This window comes from Misgurnus anguillicaudatus, chromosome 7, assembly GCF_027580225.2.
Source record: "Misgurnus anguillicaudatus chromosome 7, ASM2758022v2, whole genome shotgun sequence".
Taxonomy (NCBI): domain Eukaryota; kingdom Metazoa; phylum Chordata; class Actinopteri; order Cypriniformes; family Cobitidae; genus Misgurnus; species Misgurnus anguillicaudatus.
The window spans coordinates 15975754-15996124 of record NC_073343.2 but is presented as its reverse complement, the minus strand read 5'-3'; the positions used below and the strand labels follow the sequence as shown (position 1 = coordinate 15996124).

General features: G+C 39.3%; 1 long non-coding RNA gene across 1 annotated transcript; it reads right to left on the bottom strand.

The window, feature by feature from the left end:
• Nucleotides 1-773: 773 nt before the first annotated feature.
• Nucleotides 774-18826, bottom strand: LOC141365286 (uncharacterized). Its single transcript, XR_012370523.1, has 5 exons — nucleotides 18501-18826; nucleotides 17717-17844; nucleotides 9624-9766; nucleotides 9414-9532; nucleotides 774-1410 (listed from the first exon to the last, which is right to left on the bottom strand). It is a non-coding gene; the product is annotated as an uncharacterized lncRNA (long non-coding RNA).
• Between the last annotated feature and the right edge of the window lie 1545 nt (nucleotides 18827-20371).

The window sequence follows — 20371 nt, the reverse complement described above, 5'->3', positions numbered from 1 at the left end:
TCCTGGACTAGGAGAAACGAGCCTTGTTTTGAGTCACTCAGAGTGTCGCGAGTGGTTCACTCAAAGGACCCGTACAGGAGCGGGCGGCTCTGTCTGGGACTCACTCACAAGATCATGTTCTTGAGCAGATGAGTGACTGTGTGGCTGCATTAACCGAAGCCTATCGTGGATCTTTTAAGTCAATCTGAAACAGGACACGTTCCTCTCACTTCCAAGTCAACAAAGCCTGACATCTTCTAAACGTGGTGTTGATATAATTGTCGTTATGAAATGAAACTAAACACACCGAACTTTTACAATTATGTAATTGATAATGTAACCACGGACATGCATGTTTTTTAGAAGTTCCTCGGGTCACATGAGCCCTTTTTTGCGAGCAGAGGAGTCGTAGACTCGTAGCTGCATGCGTGATCTGACTTGCTTGGTTGGCATTAGTATGACTTAGCGATTGGAATGGGAGATTTTGACCAAGTGACTCAAGTGACTCGAGTGACTCGCACAACCCGGATCATATTAGTGAGTGACTCAGAATAACCCGAATCCTTAAAAAGATCCGGGTTGACCATCACTAGTTCTTTCTGATCAAAGTAAAAATTTTAGGTTGATAAAAAGTAAAGTAATTAGTTGTAACAAGTTGACGCAAAAGTTTTACTTTACATCTAATCAAATATCCAACCAAAAACAATTTAAAATATTAATTTAATATAAAAAAATATTTACTTTCAAAATGTGTAATTTTGCCATCTGTCTAAGATGAATGACTTCAAGCATCAAACTTTTGACAATTTATTTTGTCATAATACACATTTTTGTACAAATACACACTGTCTAACAATGTAAACACATTATAATCTTGACAATTTGTCATAAAACACTTCAACAATGTGTATAGTATTGTTATAAAAACACATACTGTATAACAGTTTTTAGTATTTGTAGACACACTGGATAAAATGTAAATTCTAAATAAGAATCAGTTATGGTTGATAGATAAACCATAAAACTTAATCAAGATAAAACAAATCAGGTTTAGTAAACAGTATTACAGTTAATGTTGTATAAAAGGCTTAAAAAATGTTACCTTCAGTAGCTGGGTCAAAGGAACCAAATTTAGTCCTGCAGTTTTAAAGAGAGGTTCTGCACCCTTCGGCTCATCTGCTTACTGTCTACGTCCATGACATTTTTTTTGAAAGGCTTTAAAGGTATATTTGAGTCCATCAGGATACTTTAAGTTCAGTTCAAATGAGTCCAAACATGCACATGCAAAAGAGGGCAACTCATTTATTACTCCACACCGTCAATGAAAATGGAAATGTCCAGTGCAGGATTAAGAGCATCACTTTCACGGATGACAAAAAATTCCATGGTGGTCTTTTTGAATTCACTCTCCGCTTCTTACCTCTGGTCAGCCTAAAAACATACAAGAACAGAGACCAATTTAGGGACTGTGCATAGATTTGTACACTAGATGTCGCCTTGGCTACGGCAGTTCATTGGACCAAATGTGTCAAGTAGGGCCGCCATCTTGAAACAGGGGAACCCCGCATCAGCATCATTGTATGCAATGGTGGAACAGAAATTAAATCACCATAAATCGTCATGATTGCGATTTTCTTGGTTTTCTTTTAGTCCGTTTCAACAGTCAGACATTTATTTAGCATTTAGTACAGGAAAAAATAAAAGTTTTGATTTTATGAAAATCTACTTTTTCTAACTGTAGTTATACGAGCAAGTTTGGTGGTACAAAATAAAACGTAGCGCTTTTCTAAGCAGATTTAAAAGAGGAACTATATGTTATGGCGTAAGAGCACTTTTGGGAGTACTTCGACTCGGCCCAGTAACACCCTCCCTCTCCCATTATGAGAGGGAGAAGGGGAGCGGACTTTTCAGGCGAGTCGAAGTACTCCCAAAAGTGCTATTACGCCATAACATATAGTTCCTCTTTTAAATCCGCTTAGAAAAGCGCTACATTTTATTTTGTACCACCAAACTTGCTCGTATAACTACTCGTCTTAAATAAGAAAAACGTTGATGTGTTTGGTCACTTCTAACTTTATCTCTGATTGGTCATTGAATGAAAATGATTGAATGGGGCTAAGCTAAATGCTATCGCTTATGTACACGCACTAAAATGATAGAGGGATGTATCAACTCTTCTTAGTTAAGGTAATAACATAGTTTAATATTGAAAATTAGTAGACTATTCTTTTAAAAGAAACCGCCACAGCTTTTCCATAATTCACTATGTTTTTCCCTCAACGTAGACATGTTAATACATACCTCTCATGTCTCAGTGCGAGCAACTTAAAATATGAGTCCACTTCTGAATAAAAATTCCTTAGATGACATCGAGGTGAGTAAATTATAAGATGTTCATGACTTTCTTCAGTCAAAAATAAATTAAGGTTTTGATGAAAACATTCCAGGATTATTCTCCATATAGTAGACTTCAATGATGCCCAAATGGCTGAAGGTAAAAAGGACAGTTTCAGTGCAGCTTCAAAGGGCTTTAAACTATACCAGATGAGGAATAAGTGTCTTATCAAAGAAATTATTGGCCCTTTAAAAAAAAATACAACTGTATTTGGTTTATAGACACAAATGATCGTCTTGCTTCAGCTTTCTGTATTCTTCAAAGAGCTTAAGCTGTATGTCCTACGCCAGGGCTATTCAAATCTTACCCTGGAGGGCCGGAGCACTACAGAGTTTAGGTCCAACCCTAATGAAACTTACCCACCTGTGATTGTCTAGTGATCATGAGGATGTCACAGGTCGGAGAAGCGGACCGCTCGTCGCGGGTCACGCTCCTCCTATCTGTGACAGATTTGGCATAGTCGGCAGTCCACCCCGGGTTGAGCGACCAAGGCCCCCCAATGGCCTACCACGTTTTTAAAGACCCTACTCGATTTTACCTGTCACCAAGAAGAGCCCGTTCTAGGGACTAAAATGGTTTGGCAGGAGGGGATGTCACATGGTGACTATTATAGGGTGGAACCAAAAGCGGCGAAGATTGGTTCCGCCCGAAGATGGTTTCCGCCCAGGCCAAACATTTCAAACACCAGTACTTCCTGGTTTCCAATGGCAACACAATCGGGGCTCTATGAGCCACAGGTGAGAAGGTGGCGATTTGTGGAGGATTGGAGGATGTGTGAAGATGGGACAGATAAATAGAGCGGCAGAAACACCAGAGAGAGGAGTTGATTTTCGGGGCGAGCTCTGCTCCGCCAAAGGCAGACCAGAACTCACACTTCCTTTGAAGAGTCTAGAGCGCCGTTGATCCGGGGATCGCTTTAAAAGAGAGCGGAAAGAGTGCGGGGCCAAGAGAGGCGAAAAGGAAGGAGTTGTGGCTGTATATTAGAGGAGCACCACGGAAAAAGTGCTTGTCTCTGCGATTGTTGTGTGGTGCGTGGTCACGGAGACCAATCCGGTGTGGAAAGAGCGGAGGCCTGGGCGAAGTCTTTATAAGAAGAAACAGAGTAACATTGGAGAATACTCACCGGAGTTGTCGCAGAGGACGATCTACAGCGGCAGAAAAGCTGTAAACTGGAACAAGAACAGCAAAGAGTCATCAGGGAGTGTGAGTAACAAGCTACGTTTATCACGAAGTATTAAGAAGAGTGCATTACCTGATGTGTGTTATGAGTTTGATAACCAGCGTTCAGCCCCACCGTGGAGAGAAGCGTGGGCGAGCCGGGGAGTAGCATTGAAAGATGACAGAGTCGTGAAGTATTGCCAATTTCACGTGAGTAACATCATAGATTGTATTACGTAGTTTGGAACGGAGGGTATAATAACCGATGATTGTTGTGAGTCTAGCACACAGAGTTGCGGCCACACTATGGAGAGAATCGTGGTTGAGCCGGAGAGTTATACTGTAAGACAACGTAGGAAGCCAGCATTGCGAAGTAGTGGCCTTTAACTTGAGTAACATGATCCACCGTACCATGTGGTATTGAAGAGGGTATATTACCTGACGTGTGTTGTGAGTCTAGCACACAGAGTTGTGGCCCCACTGTGGAGAGAAGCGTGGGTGAGCCGAGGAGTACAACTAGGAGTAAACACGGGAGGTCCGGCGTCCATCCTGTAGGCACTTTTCCCCCTCCACCGAGAATAACGCCCAACCAACTCAGTCCTTTGTCACTTAAAGTGTGTGGAGTGTCGTGGGTGAGTTCTTGTTTTCATTGTGCATGTGTACACCTAAAGTTTTGACAGAAGCCACTTCGAGGTCAGAGGAGTCGTGAGGAGATCACAGCACGTTGAGGCTAGTGGAGCGTGGGTTAAAGGTAGTTGCCAATAGGATTTCCTGAGTATAAAGTGACGGATCCTTTTCCTGTCTCTGAAAGAGGGCAGTGATGAAGTGTACCTGCATATCAGTGTGAGTAAACCATCTTGTAATTATTGTTCTTGGACGAAGGGTTACTGTTATAACGTCTGCATACGATAACCATCCTTGTGTGGTGCCTCTTCAAAGGTTCGCCCCTGCTCAGTATCTCTGGAACCGTAAGTGGAGGAGGAGCAAGGGAAGCGTTCGGCTCTGCACGACCATACCCGAAGTCGAATGCACCCTGTGTTGAACACCGCCCTGTAAGCCCACTGCCCCAGAGCGAAAGTTGTGTGGAATAACCATTGTGTTTGAGCGAGAAGTTAAAGTCCCAGCCACCTGTGTAACACTTACCTCTGCTTACAGCCACGAACCTGAGGAGGAAAAGTTAAAGTTCCCAGTCACCTGTGTAATTCTTACCGCCACGAACCTGAGGAGGAAAAGTTAAAGTTCCCAGTCCCCTGTGTAATTCTTACCTCCGCTTACAGCCACGAACCTGAGGAGGAAAAGTTAAAGTTCCCAGTCCCCTGTGTAATTCTTACCTGGGCTTACAGCCACGAACCTGAGGAGGAAAAGTTAAAGTTCCCAGTCCCCTGTGTAATTCTTACCTCTGCTTACAGCCACGAACCTGAGGAGGAAAAGTTAAAGTTCCCAGTCCCCTGTGTAATTCTTACCTCTGCTTACAGCCACGAACCTGAGGAGGAAAAGTTAAAGTTCCCAGTCCCCTGTGTAATTCTTACCTCTGCTTACAGCCACGAACCTGAGGAGAAAAGTTAAAGTTCCCAGTCCCCTGTGTAATTCTTACCTCGGCTTACAGCCACGAACCTGAGGAGGAAAAGTTAAAGTTCCCAGTCCCCTGTGTAATTCTTACCTCTGCTTACAGCCACGAACCCGAACCTGAGGAGGAAAAGTTAAAGTTCCCAATCACCTGTGTAATTCTTACCTCTGCTTACAGCCACGAACCCGAACCTGAGGAGGAAAAGTTAAAGTTCCCAGTCACCTGTGTAATTCTTACCTCTGCTTACAGCCACCAACCTGAGAAGGAAAAGTTAAAGTTCCCAGTCCCCTGTGTAATTCTTACCTCGGCTTACAGCCACCAACCTGAGAAGGAAAAGTTAAAGTTCCCAATCCCCTGTGTAATTCTTACCTCGGCTTACAGCCACGAACCTGAGGAGGAAAAGTTAAAGTTCCCAGTCACCTGTGTAATTCTTACCTCTGCTTACAGCCACGAACCGGAGGAGGACAAGTTAAAGTTCCCAGTCACCTGTGTAATTCTTACCTCTGCCCACAGCAAAGGGCCCAGAGCCTCCTAAACACCCCCCCCCCCTTGCCATGAAGGCCTGAGGACTGAGATGTTCTTTTTAAGCATTTAATTCCCCCTATTTTCCATTTTAAATCTTTAAATAAAAGTTGTTAGATCTTAATTCTTTGTCTGTCTGGTCATTGGGGTGTTTTGGGACCTCCTCGGGTGGAAATAGGAGGAGCGTGACCCGCGACGGGCGGTCCGCTTCCCCCGACCTGTGACAAGGACCTTGATTAGCTTGCTCAGGTGTGTTTGATCAGGGTTGGAGCTAAACTCTGCAGTGCTCTGGCCCTCCAGGGTAAGATTTGAATAGCCCTGTCCTACGCCTTCCCTATTCTACTTACAGAAAAAACAGAACTGGTGCTGCGTGTGTTTGTTCCGTAAGTAGAATAAGAAAGGCGTAGGACATACAGAGTAAATTCTCTGAAGAATACTTCAGCCATTTGTGTGTAAATGAAGTCCATTATATATGGAGAATAATCCTGGAATGTTTTCATCAAAAACCTTAATCTCTTTTATTTAGTGAAGAAAGAAAGTCATGAACGTGAGTAAATTATGAGGAATGTTTAATTCAGAAGTGGGCTAATACTTTAATTGCTGTAGCTGTAAGCGTTTAGCTTAGTGTCACAGGTAGGGGTGGACCCAGATGTTAATAAGGTCACGCCCCTTTCTCCACCTCGAGGAGATTCCCAAAGCCACCCCAATGACCAAACACACAAGGTAAGCATAAAATTAAAATGTACTTTATTTAAATTACTTAAAATAATAAATAGGGGAGGGAGAAAGGGGAACTTAAAATAACGGCCTCTTCAGGCTCTCGTTATTTCCACCGGCTGGATTTCGCACAGTTCCTCTTCGGGTCGCTCATTTTCTCCCTCTCTTTCCACAGGCATCGACTTGGACACAAAAGCACAGTTATTTTGCTTGGAATGGCTCTCACCTCTCGGCTGGACACAGCGTACCGTAAGTACAGGTTTCTTTGCTCTCTTCTCAGGTTATCCACTCTCTCTGCTCTTCTCTCCACAGGTATCGACTTGGACACAAAAGCACAGTTATTTTGCTTTGAATGGCTCTCACCTCTCGGCTGGACACAGCGTACCGTAAGTACAGATTTCTTTGCTCTCTCCTCAGGTTATTCACTCTCTCTGCTCTTCTCTCCACAGGTATTGTAGCAAATTTGGCGAAGCGTCCGATGGGGTAAGTAGTCCTTACGTGGCGTCGGGGGCGAACCCTCTCGACTGCTGGGTGATGGCAGGGGGGTGGGATAGCACAACGTCTCACCGGGCCGAGTGCTGCCCTTTCCTCGCTGCCGTCAGGCGTTCGAACTCTGGACAGGGGCGCCCCTTTGTAGAGGCCACGGGACGATGGAATCGCTTCACCTCTCTCTCTGCAACACCAATACTCATGCAATTTAAAGTGTCAATGATAATAGCCCCAAATCGTACTCACACCGCTGCTGCTTCTCCAGCTCTTTGCTGCCACTCTTCACATCCGCCCGATGTCTAGGCGGGGAAAAGATCGTCCCAGGGCACCGTGCTACTTTCGGAGATCTGAAGCATGCTCACCACATATGCTGTATTGGACTAAGCTTGGGCCAGCAGCCTCTTTGTCTTCCCTTGACGAAGTGCGTGAAAGCGGGGGTCTGTCGGACAAGACACACAGCAATACACAGCAAACCACAGCAATATACAGCACCACGTCAAAATTAAAGGTTTTCACAGCACGAAGACTCACCCACCACGCTCAGTGTACAAAAAGGACAGCCGTCTTCCTTCACTTCGCTTTGTTCAGATCTGGCGATGAAATATGGGGCCCAGCTAGTGGTGTCGTCGTTGTGACTGCTTCGGTAAGTATCTGTTCGGCTCGCCCACCACGCTATAATAGGGGTAGGGCCGCCCTCCTTCTCCTGGAGGAATCTAACATACAGCCAGATCAATACACAAGACACTTTCAACTTGTTCTCGGTACTCACAACACTGCCGTTTCAATCCCCTTTTTCTCTTGGTCTCAATTCGCCAAATAATCCGTTTTCTTCTCAACCTTTAAGGTTTGCGATGTCTTCACAACCGTACTATTCCAGCCAAAAAGCTCTTCAAAAAGACTCGTTCTCTTCGGGGTGCTCCTTTAAAGGATCCACAGCTTGCCTTCCTTTCGCCTCCTGTGGCTCTGTCCTCTTTCCGCTCGCTTCTAGCGATCCCCGGATCAACAGAGCCTTCGGGCTCTTCAAAAGGTGCGTGTCCTTACTCTGCCTTTGGCAAAGGAGCTTTCCCCGTGTCAATCGCTCTCGTGCCCGACCTGTTCTTTGTGTTCCTGCAGAGCTATTTATTTATCTCCCTCTCACACAGCCTCCAATCACCATCCGCTTCATAATGTCTTTCACCTGTGGCTCGTAAAGCCCTAATTTCGTTGCCCTGGAAACCAGGAAGTGAGAGGGTCCGTCTTCGAATGCGGCCCGGTGGGAAACCTTCCGGGTGGAACCAAACTTCCCTAACTTTGGTTCCGCCCCCGAAAAGATCGTCACCTTGTGACATTAGCACCATTCATTCCTTAGGATCCAGACAGCATGCAGTAACACCATCATACCTGACTAGTCCCCCTTTTTTTAGAATTTGAGGGAGAGTGCTGATGATGTTACTGCGACCGAGGTCCGAGTGCTGCAAACTAAGTGCTCTCCTGCCATACAATATAGTTCTCACATTTTATCCGCTTTGAAAATCACCAGGTTTTATTTTGTGCCACCATACTTACTCATGTAACTACTCATGTAACAGTCTTTAAATAGGGAAAACATGGAAGTGTTTGGTGGCTTTTAAATGTATCCCTGTTTGGAACCTAAGGTATGAATAGGGCTAGGCTAAATGCTAACACATTTACGACACACTGTACAAAGATTAAGTGTACTTATTAAAAAAAGATAGGGATGGATTAATTCGTCTAAGTTGAGGTAAGAACATAATAAAATATTGAAAGACTGGTGTTTTCCTTTAAAGGGATAGTTAACCTTAAAATGAAGGTTCTGTCATCGTTTGCTCGTCCTCATGTTGTTCTGAACCTGTATGGATGTATTTTTTCTGAGGAACACAGAAGAGGATATTTTGAGAAGTGGTGGTAGACACACAGCATGGTGTTCATTGACTTCTATAGTAGGAAAAATATTTTGGAAGTATTGTGATAAATGAAGAAAATATTTTGATAAATGATGGTAAGCACACAGTTGACGATACCCATTAAATTCCATCATATTTTTTATTACTACTATGGAAGTTAATGGTCACTATCTGCTGTGTGTTTACCATCCTTTTTTCAAAATATCTTCTTTCGTGTTCATCAGAAAAAAGAAATTCATACAGGTTTAGAACAACATGAGGATGAGTAAATTATGACAGTTTTTTTTATCTTAAAGGTGCAGTGTGTAAATTTAAGCAGTATCTAGTGGTGAGGTTGCGAATTGCCACCAATGGCTCAGTTCATTGATCACTCCTCGCTTTTGAAATGCATAGAGAAGCTACGGACAACTTAGTAAAAAAAGTTTGTCCGTTAAAGGCTTCTGTAGAAACATGGCGGCTTCCATGTAAGGGGACCCTCTGTGTATGTAGATAAAAACATCTCATTCTAAGGTATAATTAAAACATAACGGTTCATTGTGAAAGGTCTTTATACACCCCTGACATTATAGTTTTGTATATTATTTTGGATTTCTGTCGAGAGTTTCTTCTAAAAATTACACACTGCACCTTTAAGGCAAACATGGTTGGAGAAACTTTCAGCAGTTTGCATTGTCTACATTACCTGGTATTCTTTGATCAGACAGCTTGCATCTTCACAGCTTGCATCTTCACCAAAGTACATGAATCAGGCTTCAGCAATCACTTCAGCAGGCTTTCTCTTCTGATTTCTATGTCCAGACTCTACAAAATGTTCAAGATGTATTGTTTATTTTAGACCAAAATACTACTAAATTAATTGCCACAAGCAATTTTGTTTGCATGCAACCAATACCTGATCCATAGCTTTAATAGTGTCCTTAGTTTTTCACGGAGGACTCCACCTTTGCTCCTAATAACATGAGAGCTCTGTCTGTCCAAAGAGGCCATAAATCTTGATTTTCAAGGTAAGATCGTGATGCACAATTCTGCATTAATCTGAAAGTAAGAGAAACAGAAAATACACTTCTGAAAAAATTATTTCTAGAACTAGTTGTAAAAATAGATATACACACAAAACATTGAATGAATATATAATTAGAGCATCTAAGACATTTTCAAAAGCACTACATCCTATGGTAAAAACTATGGTTAATTCAGTACAAGTTAAATTTTAACATTTTATAATAAAATAAATGCTTTTAATGTTGTGGTTTTCCTTTTCCTCAAATGAAACAATCTTCAGTCTTAGGTTCTGATTTCAAGAGATAGACTTTTATTTTCCGGACAAAATAATAAGCAAAGCCTGCCTGATTAAACCTCCCAGAACCAGTCAGACCGGCCTGGGAGGAATCTTCAAACCAGTCTGACCCTCTGAGCCAGGCTTGGTAAATATATATGGTCTTTGTCCCTCCCCTCCATATGCTTTAACAATATGTTTCTGTTCAGGCTTGTAACTTGAAGAATCACATGACAGTCCCCAGACCCATGACATTCCTCAGACCCGTGGCTCCTTCCCACGACCTATTTGACCCTGGGCTATTTGCTAATACTAAAATCCTTTGTGCCCTGAAACATGAATACACACAGCTGGGTTGCAATAGCAATCCCATGGCAAGCAAACTCCTGATCCACACACAGCCTAACACATGACATGCATAACTTCCTAGGTAAACAAATTACATGTGATTATAATGGTAAACTCATATTCATGTAGATTTGGATTATAATAAACTTCTTCATAATCCCCGCTCTGAGGCTTAATTTAGCCTCACTTTTCCTGTTTATTTTAATCCGGAGTGCAGTCTCATAATTCAGCCCTCAATTATTACTATCTTGTGGCTAAAGAAAGCCACTATACCTTACCAATTACTAAATTATGCAACTGCACTTCGAACCATGGACAATAAGACAAACATCTTTCCATTCTCATTTTGACTTGAATGTAAAAGTAAAAGAACTTAAGTCCTAAACAGTTTGTGCGCAATTGGTTTTGCGCTTACAGTTATCATTTTAGCTATGTAGAGTATATGATAAAACATCGTAAATGTAAAGTCAACGTTAATGAATCCAAGTAAAAAATAATAAAAACAAAAGTAAAGTATGCATAATAAACACAAAAGAAATATTAAAGATTCAATATTCAAATTCAAAACGAGTAAATATAACTAATTGATGCTGAATTGAAGCATAAAAACTCAAAAATTCATTATAATAAACAAGTATAACTGTAAGTTAATTCAAATAAACAAAGTAAATAAAAATAACCCATAATAAAACTAGGGAAAGATGGCATAATAAACACAAATAAATGTAGATTAACTCAAATAACATAAGAAAATGTGAGCCACTAATATACTAAGTAAAGATTGCAACACAAATGAAAGTAAAGTATTCCAAATATAACAAGTAAATGTAAATAACCAATAATAAACTAAGTGAAAATTGCATAATACACACATAAATGTAATTAATTCAAATAAAACTAGTAAATGGACATAACCAATCATACAACTAAGTAAATCATGCATAATAATTCTTGATAACAATTTAAATGAATTTTTCCCATCCTCATCAGAGGTGCTTGAATTCTCGTTTACTAGTTGTAAATTCATTACTGTCTTGTAACGTAAGTCCTGATAATATTCTTGTTAATTTCAAGTAAATTTTCCATCATCCTAATATTTTAACTTCCATTTGGTTCTCTAACCAGACACCTACGCCTCATTTACCCACTAACCTTTAATTAAAATTGATTCAGTATATGTTATCATGTATTTCTAATGGCTGCATCTAGTTGTTATCCTAAGATAAATTAATGCCTTATTTATAAACTTAATAATCTACTTTTTGATTGTAGTACTGTACATAATTTATTTATTCTGTATTCTTATTCTGACAAAACTTTATTAAATTCCTTATTTAGCTTAATCCCATGCCTTAATCTAATTTGGTATCCATTTGGTTGATCAACAGAATCTACATATAATTTATGATTAATTGTTGTGTTCATCCTTTTATAAGGATTCTAAATACCCTTCTTTTGTAGTGATTTCTTGTCTCCATCATATTTAAGTACTTTTCCTCTCCCTCCTAATGATAACGAGGTCAAACATTTTCTTTTTCTATAAATTCAAAATAATTCTTCAATCGATATGATTGGATCTTCAAATATCTTCAATGTATATGTTTCTCTGATTTGATTATATTATTCTTCTAATAGCATTTCTCTTCTCCCTTTTACACCTTAAGTTATACGTTTTGATGTCTTCATAATAGATCTAGAGTTTTTTTAGTTGATTCATTCAAAATTCCTGTTATAAAACATTTCCTATTTAATTTCCTTAAGTCTATAATTCCATAAGACTTATATTTTCTTGATTGTAATCTTACTGTACCATTCAGAATTTTTTACTGTACCATTCTGAAATATCTATCCCTCCTTTTTTATTTTTAGTGTTTTGTTATTTACTTCCATTGACACAAATTTCCAAATTGTGGCCTACCAGATGTATTTTTAAACTCAGAATTTCCCAAAAGACCTAAATATTATCCAGATAAGTTGACCTTAAACTTTTTCTCGTAATCCATAAGAATTCTTGTTGAATTTATCACCCCAAAGTATGTGGACTTGAAAATGTTATTGCATTATTGAAATCTGGTTTTGCAAATATATTTCCTTAACTGTAAATATTCCCCATTTGTATCATTGTTATCTTTAGGATGTTTCCCATAAAATGTCCACCTTAAGTTCTCTCTATGTTTTCAGTCTTTCTTTCAGAGTCTGTTCCTTTGAAATTATTGCAGATCTTTCACTGGGCCTCGTTTAAGGCAAAAGTCAATCGCCAGGAAGTTTAATTGACTTTAGCAATGCAAATCTTCTGTAGTAATCGGTTTCGTTCTTTAATTGACTGTAATTGACTTTAGCAATGCAAATCTTCTGTAGTAATCGGTTTCGTTCTTTAATTGACTGTAGCAATGCAAATCTTCTGTAGTAATAAGTTTCGTTCTTTTCAATTCACTTTCTTTTGACAATTTCTCTTTTTCACTTTTTCCTCTCGGTGCTCAAAACTTTGCTCTCCATCCGTCGGTATACTTGAATTGCTTTAACTTTGATTTGGTTTTGATATTTCTTCTTTCATATCATTGGCATTCTTTCTCATTCTCTCCTTGAGCTCTGCTACATTGGCTGCTCCTCCCACTTGGACATTTCTGGGTCTGGTCTCATCCTGTCTCCCCCAGTTAGGCCACCTGTGGCCGTGTTTGGCCTCCTCCGACCTCTCGAACCTCAGATAAGCTAGATCATCTCGCACTCATCAAGTCATGTTGTCTCATGTCCTTCTCAACTCCTTTCAGCTTTTTCTGTACACAAATAACTCAATACATAGACAATTAGTTTGTTCATATAACACTTAATTCCAGATGTTTTTACAATACGCATAGGTCTATCGGCGAATATTTCATGCAGTGTTAAAGGTGTACGGTTGTTAGTTTAATTAATACAAGGTAAAACATCAATTCTGTTATGATTAGTATTTTCACACATTTTGTTAAGTATGGCTTTGATGATTATTCCTTTTCTATACCTTTTTATCTACCATCCTTTGTGATTATAGATGATAGTCAAATTTTTCTTCTCTCTTACCCGTCACATCAGTTTTTCCCTTTTTATCTCAACTCAAAATCTTTATTTTTCTCATGAATCAAATAATTCATTTTCATTCCACTTATTCGCCCCATGTACATCTATGATAATAATATTTATGACTGAGATTTCTCACTTCTTATACAATCTAAAAAGATCTCCTGACACTCTGAGGCCCTTTTTAGCATTAATCAACCAAATTAACTTTCCGCATGTTGGAATAGTAGTTCATCCATTCTAAACCTGTATAATATTTTCCCTTATAATTAAATACGTAAATGCAAGTATCTACTTCTTATGCAAATCATAATTCACAGTAAAAATGTTTATCAAATGGAGAAACACTTTGTAAGCAAAGTATGTAATTTTTTGGATCATCAATCTTTTCTTGTCATTAATTGGTCTTAAATCGTGACTAGATACAATTTAGATTTATTTCCTTAAATCGTATGTTTGTTACAATAATTAGTTATTTCTTTTTTCTATTCTCACAGCTTTTTCTTGTTTACCTATTATTGTATTTTATGGTGTTTTTTCCAATTTATTTCTTTTATCTATTTTATTTTCCTTTCTGCCATAGCTGTTCGATGCCATTTATATTTGCTTTTTAGCTTAGTACCATCATTGGAGTTCTAACTTCCTCTGTAGAATACCAAATTCAAAAAACCCCAATTTTCATTATGCATTTCTTCCTGTCAGATTAATAGGAGTCTGATTTGATTTCAGAAAAGGTAGTCACACCTATCAGCATAAGTTCTTGATCAGCCTTTAAATTTGTCTAGCTGATTTTCACCTAAATATTGTATGTGTCCCTACAGTTATAAGGTCCTAGCCAAACATTGAACGGCTGTTTACTCTTTCCCCTCTTTCACTCAAAGGCTCGTATGAAAATGAAAAAGTATAGTCCAGTTTTTCTCTTGTCTCCAAGAACAATATTGTCTTTGTGGGTCTCTTTCTGGAATCCACTCAGTCTTTTTTTTTTCGTGCAGTGCCCCCTTCACTGCTTGAGATCAGTTATAGTCCCATTCTTGTAGGATGTGTTCTCAGTCCAGTTTATGAGTTCTCCTGTCTTTGCAACTCCAACACTTTGATGTCACACAGTTTTTGCCATTGTCTTTTCATCACCAGCTTTTATTCACTTTCTTGAATGTCAAAGGATCAGAATGATCAGCCCACAAGGTTTTAGCTTGACCCATGCAAAATATTGCCTTTTGATTTAAAATAAAATTTATTTTGTGACCACCTTCAATCATCAGATGAAGACTCCTCTTCATTTTGTAATAATTTATCTTTTTATAATTTATCTATGTCATTCACCTTTTAATAATTTTCCTGTCCTTTTTATGTTTCTCTTTATTTCCACCTTTAATAACTTGGTCTCTACTTTTTTCTCTAATTTGTTGTTTTTTCTTTTCAAAGCTTTACTTCTGTCTTCCTGCTAAATTTTTCTTAATCCCACATTTCCCTAGAGCTATGGGAGTTGACCTTCCCCCTCCCTTTCTCTCTCTCTCTCTCTCTCTCTCTCTCTCTCTCTTTCTCCCTTTGAGCATTTCTTTGTCTGTTAATTATCTCCTCTTATCTTTCATTAGTTTATATTTTTATTTAATTGTATTTCTCCTCACACAATGCCACATCAAATGTTTCCTCATTTGAACTCCAATTATTTTATTTTCTAATTCTCCACACAACAATTGTTTAATCCTTATTTTTCCATTAATGTGACTGCCATAATCTTTTCTTTGCAATATAACACACCTTATATTTTATAATTATTTCTCATTTAACCACTTCACGAACTTATTGTTTTTATTTATCCAATTTATATATTTCCCAAATTGTTACTTAGATTTCCAATGTGTCTTTAAAATAAAATTTCCTTTATAATATTTTGTAGTGTTTTGTCAAATAGAATCAAATACATCACCAACATCTGTCCTTTTTTGGACAGCAATCTTTTCCTATTGAGCACAATTTTTTATTTATTTTAATCAATCCTTAAAATGATTTATTTAATTTATAGAAGAAGCTGTATACTTCACTGTAATAACTAATATTTTTGGCTACAATACCTCAGAACCACAATGTCTTCAATTCTAATCTTTAATACCCAGCATTTATAACTGTCTCTTATTCATACTCTTACTCATATTCTCAAACTTTATCTCCTTTTTTTATAGTTTTAAACAATCTTCACTCCTGTCACACAACACCTCTCTGTGCTCTCTACAGAGCAACAGAAGAAAGACACACCCACTGCTCACTCAGCCCCCACTCTTGCCATCTCATACATTCACACTCAGACTCCTTATATCACAGACACATTGCATTCTCACACAAATAAAATAAAACAACTCTATCTAGACTACCTGGCCAAGTTCATCATTCCACTTCACTTCCATCAACGTGGAAAAGATTCACCTACACAATTTACCAATCCAACATGACAAATAAAACAAAAACAATATCTCTCATCAGCCCGAGCCTTCCAAAACAACAAGACAAATAACACGTAGACCTTACCTGACCTGCAGGACTTAATAACTCTTCTCTCGGAACCCCAACGTGTCTGCCCCGACACGGTAACACTCAGGTTCGCGAAACTTCTTAGGCATTTTCTCAACTTAACATTAAATCTTTATCCAAGCCACTCAACGACAAAAATAAAACTCAGTCACTCAATAAACCATCATCTGTCCTAGCACACATTCCTTTTGAAAATGAAACCCTTTATTCTTATCATTTAATCTAGTAATCTTTTAATTTCCCCTTTTATTCTTAAATTTGGAAGAGCATTTGATTTTTTACCACCCCGAGCCATCTCAGGTGAACAATACAATCTTTAAACAAGCAAAACTGCTCATCTCTTTAGGTGGCCACCTGATTGCATTGTCAATTGAGAAAGCCAGCTGTGGTCTCAGGTTCTGTGCTCCTTTTGATGTCCCATCTGGTGTCAATTATTTTTACCAAACTAAAAATTTCAAATGTATGTTTGATAACAGATAAACCAAATTGTTAACCCAACCATTTTTCAGTAGTAACCCATTAGCATTTTTTTTTTTTTTTTAGGGCTCATTCTTCCACACTCTAACATAGTAATTTACCCTATACTCACAGGATATACCCCCCTTAACAGCCCAAATGCCCAAGGGAAAGCCTCTCCCTGCTTTACCAGATTCACGTTCACATTTCTCTCACTAACACACATTATGCAGCTGCATACATACACACTCAAACACAAATCATTCAACAAATAACCAATCGTTAATTCACATAACGATTTAAACTCTTATCCGTTCACTTAACTTAAACCTCTACGTCATCCACTTACTGACAGACGCAGCATATGCAACCTTGCATACAAAACTCTTATCCGTTCTCTTAACTTAAACCTCTACGTCATCCTTTTCCCCGATAGACGCAGCATATGCAACCTTGCATACAAAACTCTTACGCGTTCTCTTTTACTTAAAATCTGTTTCAATTCACCTTGATCATCAAAGCCAAAGTAACTTAATACAGATTCCTGCATGCATGCCTTAATTAGATTGTACCCTTGAAATCAAAACCCAGTTCACATGTATGGTTCTTAAATTTAGAAGAGCTTAAATTTCTCACCACCTGGAGCCAATTCTGGCAAACAACACAATTAATAAGCAAAAAAGTGCTTACCTTGTATATGGCCATACGTTGTTTGTGTTTCTCGTCAGACTTGCCCAGGTGGTGTGACTGTCCAGCTCTTTTCTATCCCGGGTTTCGGCACCAAATGTTGTGGTTTTCCTTTTCCTCAAATGAAACAATCTTCAGTCTTAGGTTCTGATTTCAAGAGATAGACTTTTATTTTCCGGACAAAATAATAAGCAAAGCCTGCCTGATTAAACCTCCCAGAACCAGTCAGGCCGGCCTGGGAGGAATCTTCAAACCAGTCTGACCCTCTGAGCCAGGCTTGGTAAATATATATGGTCTTTGTCCCTCCCCTCCATATGCTTTAACAATATGTTTCTGTTCAGGCTTGTAACTTGAAGAATCACATGACAGTCCCCAGACCCATGACATTCCTCAGACCCGTGGCTCCTTCCCACGACCTATTTGACCCTGGGCTATTTGCTAATACTAAAATCCTTTGTGCCCTGAAACATGAATACACACAGCTGGGTTGCAATAGCAATCCCATGGCAAGCAAACTCCTGATCCACACACAGCCTAACACATGACATGCATAACTTCCTAGGTAAACAAATTACATGTGATTATAATGGTAAACTCATATTGATGTAGATTGGGATTAAAATAAACTTCTTCATTACCTCCTCTGGCAATCTTTCTTGCAGTTCTTGAACAGTAGGTTGGTTTTCCACAATCTCTTGTCTGCGTAAGGCAAACGTCTTTGTCATAATGTTTGCTGATGTCTATCCAGGGATGGGATATGATTGGCCTGAACAAATAATAGATAATTGCTAGACATTTACATGTTCACTACATCTTGTGACATAAACAAAAGTTTTTATTTAAAAAAGAATACTATGGAGATCATTTTGTTTGTATGGACCCTGTCAAGAACCGAAAGATTTTATGTTTTCTCGTCTCTCCACGTGTGCAGTTTTGAGTGCATAATTAACTTACACAGAAACGGAGCGCGAATTTCAAACAGCGCTTCCGGAAGGAGATGCAGTATAAACAGTCGCATTACTCTAATGGCCAAATGCATTTTAATCGACTACAGTATGAGGCAAAGAAGCAAAACTGTCGCTAAAGTTTACACATCAAGAGTTCTGATCTTCGAAGTGCATATAGACACATTCATCTGTACGAGTATAGAAACTGCTCACGTTAGCGCCTTTTTGCGGTGAAATTGCTTAAAATCACTTTGGTATTAACATCTGCAAGCCTTTAAAACACGTGCAAATGATTAAACGTTTCCTATTTTAATTTGCGCATTAATCCGCGAATCGCATGTGAGCCGAACCGTCATGCTTAATCAACTGCGATCTGACCGGTAACCGGTACAGCACTAAGTAATACTAACCGTATGTACAATCACACATGTATAATGTTAATAATACGCCAAAACGTATGTTTAAAATTACTTACCAATTTTCTTGAATCCCATTGTACCACGCGGAGTTCATCCATTGGTGCAGTGTATATCAAGATGGCGGAAAGCTGATTTTCAGCTGAACGTCCCTATGCACCAACCAGGATGACGTTACGTAAGTCACGTGACAATGGAAACTAATATTTTTAATTTAATTTACAGAAATGTATTTACTTTACACCAACAGGACTTACTTTTAATTTAAATCAAACACATTTTTTACATAAAACTGATGGCTGGACAGAAAATGTATTTTTTTGAGTTAGATCAAATATAAAAACTTCTTTAGAGTAATGACATGCGTTGTGCACTTTTTTCAGTGTAGTTATAAAATACTTAGAGTTTAAATAATTTATAATTTTTCATATTCTTACCCCCTTATTACCCCAAACTTAAAATATTATTCCCTTATAACTACAAGTACGTACTGTAGAGGTACCCTGTTGTTACAAATAGGTATGCTGTAAATTCGGTTTAATTACGCGGTACTTTGCGGGTCGTAAAATAAAGTGTTACCCAGTTTAATATGGATGCAGAGATTTCAGACACGGTTATGCCCACTGATTTTGTTAATATGGATAGTGCAAATGTAAATACTGATAATGATGTTCAGCAATCCACCAGTAATGCTGCCGTTGCAGATTTTACTGCAGGCCCATTTGTAACCAGACGCAATCCAACTGGTGAAATTACTTCAATGTTAAGTTCACTGTGCATTTCTAATGATAATGATAATGATGATTGTGGTGTGTTAAATATCAATGTGGTACAAACAATGCAAACAGATATTGAACTTGTTAAGGTGGATTTATTGGCCCTTAGCACACAGGTACAGTCTTTAAATCATGACTTTAAACAGTCTATTGACAGTACAATAAACAGGGAAATAGTTTAAGGGAGGCTGTGGACGCTAGCTTAGAGGGGTTGGCAGATTACTTCCAGAAGTCCCTGGAGAGGCTGGAAAAAGCAGTTACGGACTGTTTCCTTAGGAGAGATGCTAAGTGGGAAAGTCAATTGAAAAAGCTTCGACTCACAAGTACTCACACCCTCACCAGATTGCAAGCATTCACTCCAGCCACCTCTCATGTCACATCCATCCCTCAGATGAAAACCCCTGTTTCCACCAGAGCCAATATATTTCCCCCTACACCCATTAACAATGCAGTTGGTTTTACTACAGGCACTTCTTCAGCGGCAGCAGGCCCATCATCCTTCTGTGCTCGACCTCCCATCCGCTTAGAGTTTCCCACCTTCGGTGACGCCAGTGATACAGCGAACCTGCTCAATTTCATTGAACAGTGTGAGAACTTCTTGGAGATCAGGCCCCTCACCGGAGTCGAGCTTGTAGGCACTCTAAGTTCTGTGCTGCATGGAGCTGCTCAGAGCTGGTGGAAGGCAGAAAAAGCAAAGGTAACGGACTGGGAGTCTTTCAAAGAGGCATTTATGACTGCTTTCCTTCCAGACGACTACCTTATAGAAGTGGAAGACAAGCTACGGTCTCTAGTACAGCAGCCACACCAACGCCTGAGAGACTTCGCCTATGACCACCATGCGCTCTGCCTGAAGTGGAAGCCTGACATATCTGAGGAAGAGCTGGTGAGCCGCATCCTCAACAATGTCAACCCCAGGGTAGCGGGCTGCCTAAGAGGGAAGGTGAACACAGTGGAACAACTGGTGAAGGTAGGGTCCATGGTGGAGAAGGACTGCCTAGGAACAAGGGAGTATTGGCAGAAAGTTGGAGGACAGAAAGAGAAAGGCAACCGAAAACAAGAACGGGGTAATGCCAAAAACCTCCCTGGTGTCTCCATAGCGCTTCCCCAGGCTGTCACATCCTTGCTTCTGATACCTGCACTAATAAATGGGAAAG